Source organism: Myotis davidii, unplaced genomic scaffold (assembly GCF_000327345.1).
Source record: "Myotis davidii unplaced genomic scaffold, ASM32734v1 scaffold32, whole genome shotgun sequence".
In the NCBI taxonomy this organism is placed as follows: Eukaryota; Metazoa; Chordata; class Mammalia; order Chiroptera; family Vespertilionidae; genus Myotis; species Myotis davidii.
Window position 1 is genome coordinate 259,403 of NW_006286587.1, and position 8,370 is coordinate 267,772.

Here is an 8,370-nt window from a genome sequence, read left to right on the forward strand (position 1 = left end):
AAGTAAGCCTTGATTGTTGTAGGTATCACTGTGAGGAATTGACCTCCAGGCCAATTGGCTGTGAGAATCAGCTGTATCTGCAGTGGGAGAACTTCTGTGCTGGAGACACCCCTCTGGGGCTAGACTTGCTTCGATGGGGCTTTGGTGCTCATTGAGTCTGCCCCCTGAGTGTGTCTTTTATGGTTCCACGGAGCTGCAAACTCCTTCCTCCACATTTTTGTTCTATTCAGGCCCTCAGCGGGTTGGATGAGGCCCACCCACATTGGCAAGGGTGATCTTTGCTCAGTCCGTTGAATGTTAACCTCTTCCAGGAACACGCTCACAGACACATGCAGAAGTACTGGTTTACAGCTATTTAGGCATTTCTTAGCCCAGTTAAGTTGATATTAAATTAGCCATCAAAACATTTCTGTGTGGAAACTACCCAAGGCCAGCAAAGATGAAAGGAAACAATCCCAGGAGCCCACACAGGGCTGGGAATAGTTCCTGTTCCCAGGAGCCTAGGTGGAAAATCTCATAATTCACAGGGAAAGATTACTCACAGCATTTATGCCTCAGTAGTGGGACAGATTAGAGCAGTGAAACTACTCTTTACGATATTATAATGGTGGATAAATGTCATTATGTATTTGTCCAAACATACAACACCAAGAGTGTATCCTAATGTAAACTATGGACTTTGGGTGATAATAATGTGTCAATATAGGTTCATCAATTGTAACTAATGCACCACTCTGGTGGGAGATGTTGATCATGGAAGAGGCCGTACATGTGTGAGAGTAGGGGGTATATGAGAAATCTCTGTACCTTCCTCTCAATTTTGTTGTGAATTTTAAATGGATCTAAAAAATTAAAGACTTTAAATATGTAAAGAAAAGTTTTAGCTAATAAGCCAATGAAGGAGATAAAATGGAATCATCAGAAATATTCTGTACAAAAGAAAAAAATGGAAAAAAGAAACAAAAGATAAATAGGACAAATAGAAAGCAAATATCAAGATGGTGGGTTAAATGCCACCATATCAATTGTTACATAAAATGTAAAAAGTCGAAATACCCTGATCAACGGGCAAAAATTGTCAGATTGGATTAAAAGTCCACAATATGCTTGGCTTCTTTAGGTTCTTGAGTTTGCTGCCCTTCTAATAAAGACTCAGGAGATGATAAAAGCTAACCCTTACTGACCATTTCCTGTGGGCCTGACAGTGTTTTAAGGGCTTGATATATATTATCTCATCCAATCCTCCCAACAGCCCCACGAGGTAGGAGCTAATGTCACCCCTGCATTAAATCTGAGGTTATACAGTGAGGCCCAATGAAGTGAAGGAAATTGTCAAGTTCACCTCGTAGTAGAGCGGAGCAAGGCAGCCCCAGCAGCCTGCCCTAACTTCCCACTGAGCTGCCGCTTGGATGTGTGGTCCCTTCCCTCTGGGCCAAAGAATAAGGCGGGACCATCTGTGTTGGGGATGAGAATGGCGAGGACTTCCCAGCCTCTGCCAAAGGAATGTCAGCGCGGAGATGCAGCAAGTTAGCCTCAGGAAACAGCTGCCAGAACCTCAGAATGAATCTTTATCCACCGCCACTTTCTCCCCAAGGGCCTTGACTTTGATTCCAGAGTTCAGCTGTCAGCCCAGCATATGGATAATCTCTGTGTGGCCTATCCCACCCTTCGGATGCTGTTCTGCCAGTCAGCAGTAGAGACAGGATCTCTGTGGGAAGAGAAGCCTTTGGAAGCTGGTCCCAAATACCCAGCAACAAGATTATTCCGGCATTCTCAGACGATGTGAGGTGGACCGTTGTCAACGGTCGCAGAGTTGCGCCCATGGCAGGACCAATGGCTAGGTTGGACACAAACTTTAGGAGACCAGGAAGGGTTATTGGTCTAATTCAGACACAGGCACCATAAAGACGTTTTGTTCATTCATCCATTCTCCCATAGAAGAGTCACCTAGAACCTTCAGTGTGCCTCTCACTGCTCTCTCTCAGCCCTGATGATGCAGTAAGAACTGTGAAAATATTCCTGCCTCCCAGGGGTTGCCAGTCTAGGGGAGGGATGCAAAATAAGTCTTTGAAATAAAGCCTGATGACTGAGGACATAGCAGCATGGCAAGGTATAATGGATGCACCCGACCATGTTTTGAAGGATGAACAGGAGTCTTCTGGGATGAGGGTGGGGGTTGGGGGGAGAGACAAGGCAGAGAAGACCATCGTAGGCAGACAACCAGAAGTCACAGAGGCAGGAGAGAGTAGGGGCAGAACATGTGGGGAGTTTCCAGGGCTTGGATAAGCAAGGAGGGTACATGTGAGGAGGTGGAACCGGGCAAGCCTGGAGAAATAGAATGAGCCAAATGGGAAAGGACTTTCAACGCCTGGCCATGGAGTTTGGGCATGACCCTCTGGCCTGAAGCAAGGTGCCCTTGGAGAGTTTTATGAAGGTGGATAACATGAGATTATAGGAGTTACAGAGGGGCCACGCCAGAGGCAGAGGGACAGCCATGTGGGGGCTGAGGGAAGCTACTAGAAGCAGAGCTATGAGAGAGGAGGTGGGTAGGAAGATGCTGGCAAGAGATAATGAGGGTCTGATTTAGGTCAATGTCCGTCTGGCAGACAAAGGGAGTAGAAAGAGTGAAGAGGTGGAATGGGCACGGCCTGCAGATGGGGGGAGGAGGATCAGAAGCTGGGAAAGGCTGTGCTGGAGTGGACCTAGAAGATATTCCTGTGGAGGTGCATTGTGCAGAGTATGACCACAGACAGAGGGGAGGGTTAAAGGCTCTGACAGTGATCAGGAGAGGTGGGCTCTGTCACCAGGGACACTGTGGGGGGGCCTGGACTTCTTGCAGCCCTGCAGGCTGTTCTCTCAGAGCTGATGGGTGCCAGAAGGGATTAGAGCAGACTGGGTTCCAAACACGCCACCCTCACAACACAAAGCTAAACATCTTAAGAGTCAGTACCAGAAAGAAAGGAGTGTGACCCCAGGCAGTCAGACCCCCCCCCCCCTTCCCTCTGTTTCTCAGTTCCAGACTCACTTGCAGGTCCCATCACTCTGTGCCTGCTCTGCTTCCAGGAGTATGGACAGTGGGTCCTCCAATAACATTGTTTCAGTCAACATCGTTTTGTCATAATGTTGATGAGATGCTGTAGGAACTTAAGTCTTGTTTATATCAGTCAGCCTATGGTGAAATTGGTTTCATTATCTATCATTTTGCTTAAAGTCACAGAACCTATTGATGGCTATTAAGTGAAGACTTACTGTACGTATTATTCCCTCTGCCTAAAATTCCTACTGCCTCCATCACACTCCAATTGGCTAATTCTTCCTTTAGGGCGTGGCCTTGATCTCCTCCAAAATTTCTCATTTCCCAGATGATTAATTTATTTTATTTTTAAATATATTTTTATTGATTTTTAGAGATAGAGGAAAGGACAAGGGTACAGCAATAGAAACATCAATGAGAAAGGAACATCAGAGGCTGCCTCCTGCATGCACCCTGGGACATGTGCCCTGAGCAGGAATAGAACCAGCGACCTCTTGGTTCCTGGGTTGACACTCAACCACTGCACTACACTGGCTGGGCCTCCCAGGTGATTTAGAATCCTTCTGTCTTCTACCAACCCCTTGATATAGTTTTGATCACAACAAAGTGATAGCCTTTTTCTTATTTACTACCATTTAAGGATATAAGTGCCTTTGAGGTTGGAATTGGGTTTTGTCCACTTCTTAATTTTCAGGGCCAACATGAGGCTTGAAAAGATGGATAGGCGGGTGGAGGCATGGATGAACTGAGGGATGGATTGATGGAGAAATGGATGAAGGAATCAAAGGATGAAAAGATGCATGAATGGATGGATGGATGGATGAATGGATGGATGGATAAAAAGATGTACAAATAAGTGAGTGTATGGATTATTGAAGAGATGAATAAATTAGTGAATGATGGAGTAAGACAAAGAACAAATAATGAGCAAATAAATAAATACTCATAAGTGAATGAGTGGATGAGTGAATAAATGAGAAAATAAGTGACTGGGAGAATGAAAGAATAAGTAATTAAGTAAACTCCTTGCATGGACAAAATTAAGAACAAATGGTTAATTTCTTTATTTGTCAAGGCTCTTGTAACGATGCAGTAGAGCTACATGGCTATAATAGGGGCTCAACAAATGCTAGCTCACTCTAGTTCTCCCACTCCTTTTGTATTACTTGAAATACCTTCTGGATATGTGTTTTTTAATATTACAACGCTCCCACCATGTCTCCCCTCTTTCAGAAGTACAGTTGGTTATTTATACATCTAAGCAGCTGAATCTCACCCAGGGATTCTGCTCTGTACTCATGAAATGCTCTTCCACTAAGGCAGCGGCTCTCAACCTTGGCTGCACATTAGAATCACCTGGGAATCTTTTTAAAATCCTGATTTCTGGGCCTCATCCTCCGGAAATTCTGTTTCTTTATGGGGTGGGGCCACAACATTAGTAACAAAGAAACAATTTTCAGAGGATGAGGCCCAGAAATCAGGATTTTAAAAAGATTCCCAGGTGATTCTAATGTGCAGCCAAGGTTGAGAACCACTGCACTAAGGCATTTCCATCTTAGTTGAGAGCCCTCAGCATTTATAGCTTGTTATTATTGCTTTTTATCATTATCATTTAAAATTTCTCCCAGAGCTTCTGGCAAGGCTAGGTGACAAAATAAGTTGGGCCTGCTTTCATCCGTATTTTAAATTTTGAATGGGTGGAGAAAGAAGCATGCTTTGTTTTCTAGTGAGGCTTAAATTTCTGAAAGCCAATTGCCCAAGCTCCCTCTCCACCGGTGTAGATGAGAGAGAGCTAGGGCAGGCCTTATTTCCTTTTCTTTGTGGTGGAGAAATTGCTTAATCATTTGCAGCCAAAGAGAAAAGACAGCACTGAAGATTGGCCTGCTTTCATAGGAAGTACCGAGAAGACTTCTCATTGTAATGCTGGCAACTGTCCATTTATATTAAATAGGTGCCTGAGCTCCTGCCCGAAATCCGTATTTTCTTTTTGTCTCCTAGAGTTTGAACCACAAGACCACCTGAATGGTGGATAAACCTCCCTCAACATGTATTGCTCGGTCTCGCCACGAGGGGGAGCTCCCAGATCAGACACAGGTAACTACCAGCCACCTGCCCCGTTGCTGCCACCTCTTGTGGATGCAGACCTACCCAGAAGAGTTGGACCAAGGGGCTCCCGCCCTCTGAAGATCTCCGTGAAGACCAAGTGCAGCCCTGAAGGCTGGAGCAAGGTCCCTACAGAGGAAGAGGATGTTTTGGAGACTTCTCTGGATCACCACAGAAGAGACTGGGCCTGTGAGGAGACAATGGGAACTAACTTGAGGGCCTACTATGTGTCAGGGCTTGACATAACTCAAGCCCTTCATCCCACAAACACTGAGTGCCTTTGGTGATGGTTACCCAGTATGGGAGGAAACTGAGGTGCAAGCAGGAAACTTGACCCTCAGATGAGTTTGACTGGTGGCCAATAGCGTTTTACACATGTTGCTAAGCAAGAAAGTGGTCTCAGCTGTGGACTAGCTTCAGCCTGATCCCAGGTGAGCTTTGGAGTGTGAATGGCACCCACAGGAGGGGAAGCCTGGTATTTTGCACCCCCAGGCCTGGGGTGAGGGAGGGTAGACTCGGGGGGAAGAGACAGTGGCGATGAGCACCTAGACTCAGAGCAGCAGGGGTCTGGGTGAGGCTCCACAGCACTAGCTACAGATGTCAGTGACAAATGTTTCCGATTATTATCATGTCCTGGACGTGTCCCTTCCAATGAACAGAGAGCAGGGATGGCTCAGGGAGATGCCCCCTCTCCCTGAACTCCTCTGAAGGCCTCAGTGCCAGCCCTGACTCTTTCACGAGTGTCTCCCAGGACCTCTTCCTCTCTCCAAAGGGAAGTCTCCAGTGTGTGACCCAGGAGGTTGAGATGATGGGATGTGGCAGTGGGGATCTTCCCAGCGGCTCCTGCAGCTACATGGGCTCGCTGAGCACACACACCTGTGCCCAACCTGCAGGCAGTTCATTCTCAACGCCTTTTCTCTTGTCCCAACCCATCCAGGCAGGTGTCATGTCCTGCCAATCCCCCCCTCCCCGACTCTGCAAGGCTGGCATCACTGTATGGCCAAGGCACAAGCAAGGACTTTGGGGTCACCCCAAAAATTCCAACTTAACTCTTCTTTTTTTATGAGAATGCTGCCATGTTTTATATATTTTTATAGATTTCAGAGAGGAAGGGAGAGGGAGAGAGAAATAGGAATATTAATGATGACAATCACTGATCAACTGCCTCCTGCACGCCCCCTACTGGGGATCGAGCCCACAACCTGGGCATGTGCCCTTGACAGGAATCGAACCCCAGACCCCTCAGTCAGCAAGCCAATGCTCTATCCACTGAGCCAAACCAGCTAGGGTCCAACTTAACTCTTGAGTGAGCTTGGGAAAGTCAGTGTCAGGGAGATTTTTTGTATACAGAAAAAATTTCTCGTCAGTGCTTTTTATTTAATTAGTATTCAATGTATTACAGTTGCTTTTTAAAATAACCTAGTCATTCCTAAACCTGTAAGTTCAGTTCACAAACCATTCTTCTATTTCTATACAGTCACTTCTGAGGGGCTTTTGATTAATGGCCAATCCACTCACACAGTCAAATGATCCATCCCATTTACAAAACTTGGTTAATTAAATTATCTTCAGCATTTTACACAGGGCTAACTAATTTAACACATTCAATTTCCATTCTTAAACATTTCCATTGCCTGACCCGGCAAGCAAAACTTTCCAAAGTACTTAAACCGCTTTGGAAAATCTAATTTGAAAACTTGCACATACAGTGAGTCTCAAGATCTCTCATACATTCTTGTATCATTTAGAAATTTAGAATAAGAAGGTTCGTATGCTTCTTGACAGAAGGCTCATAAGCCTAAAATCAATTACACATTTTAAATTGGAGTCACAAGGCTAATTTGTTCATACTCTAATATGCCAAAAAAAAGTCTCTTCAATGTGATAAATACTTTAAATACCAAATACACAATGATTTGGGCTTGACTTCTAAATCTTTTCAGGGTTACTGCCATTTGCCTAATAAGGGGACATTTCTATGTCCTTACTGGATCGGGGTGACTTCCTTTGGTACACTGTACCATCTCAGGGGCAAAGGTTTCATATTTTGACTGAAACCTCTGGGTCCCATGCTCCCCTTCCTTCTTAGAACTAGGATCTCAGATTCCGAGTCAGCATTTGGCCACCTGGAATAAAGACAGTAGTATTTCCCAGCCTCCCTTGCAGCTAAGTATGGTGATGTGACTAAGATCTGTCCAGTGAGATATAAGCAGAAATGTTTTGTGGCAGTGACCAGAAACCTGTCTGGAAATACAGTTAGTGTGTGTGCCTTCTTCCCGCCCCCCCCCCCCCCTTTGCCACCTGGACCATGGGTATGATGGTCGGCGTTGGCTACTCTCTTGAACCTGTGAGGAAGGGCCCCACTCTAGGGATGGTGGCGTGGTGAGCCAGGAGGGTCCTGAGATTCTGGCGACTTCACGAAGCAAAGCAGCTACTTCAACCTGTGATTGGTTGTTTGGAAAGATCCCTTCCACCCCAGGGCCTCTTGGCAATGTGACTCTGCCCTCTTCCTGGCAAGAGATGAAGTCTGTTTCCCTCCCTGAATCTGGACTGGTCCTGCGACTTGCTTTGGTCAGTCATAGGCGACAGGCTCCGGCCTTGGTGACTTCTGAGGCGAGGCTATCAGGGGCCACCCAGCTTCCATATTTGTGTCCTCTTGGAGCCCTGAGCTGAGCCCCCACGTGAGCTGAGCCCCTCATCATTGTGGCCTAGCACAGGATGAGGCCCCCGCCAGCAGCACCAGTTGCTAGGCCCGATGCCGCATGGGACCTCCCAGGCCAGGCAACCCTCCCGCTGCCTGCGGCTGCTTGAGGGAAATCCACAGGGGAGGCCTCGCTCCCCCACCACACAGAATAAGAAGAAATAAACCATCACTGTTTTCAGCCGGTAATTTTAGGGCAGTTTATGCAGCAAAAGCTAAATAAGACACAGCCCTAGGCTGGCCACCGCTGACTTTTTCATGAGAATGAAGCTGATCTGGTTTAAGCATCATCATTGTGGGTTTTGGGTGAACCGAATCCTGATGCACCTGTGGACCAGGGATTCTTGCTGGGATGCGAGAGCTCAGTGTCCAGGGTGATTGGCTCTTGTGCGGATGACCATCTGAGCCCTTTTAAAATTGGTTGCCATGACAACAAGGGACTCCAGTTCCTCTAACAAGGTTGGTCTCATAGCAATTAGATTCTGGCTATACCCATTACCTAATTCTTCTGTCTGATCTGAAACTATAGCCC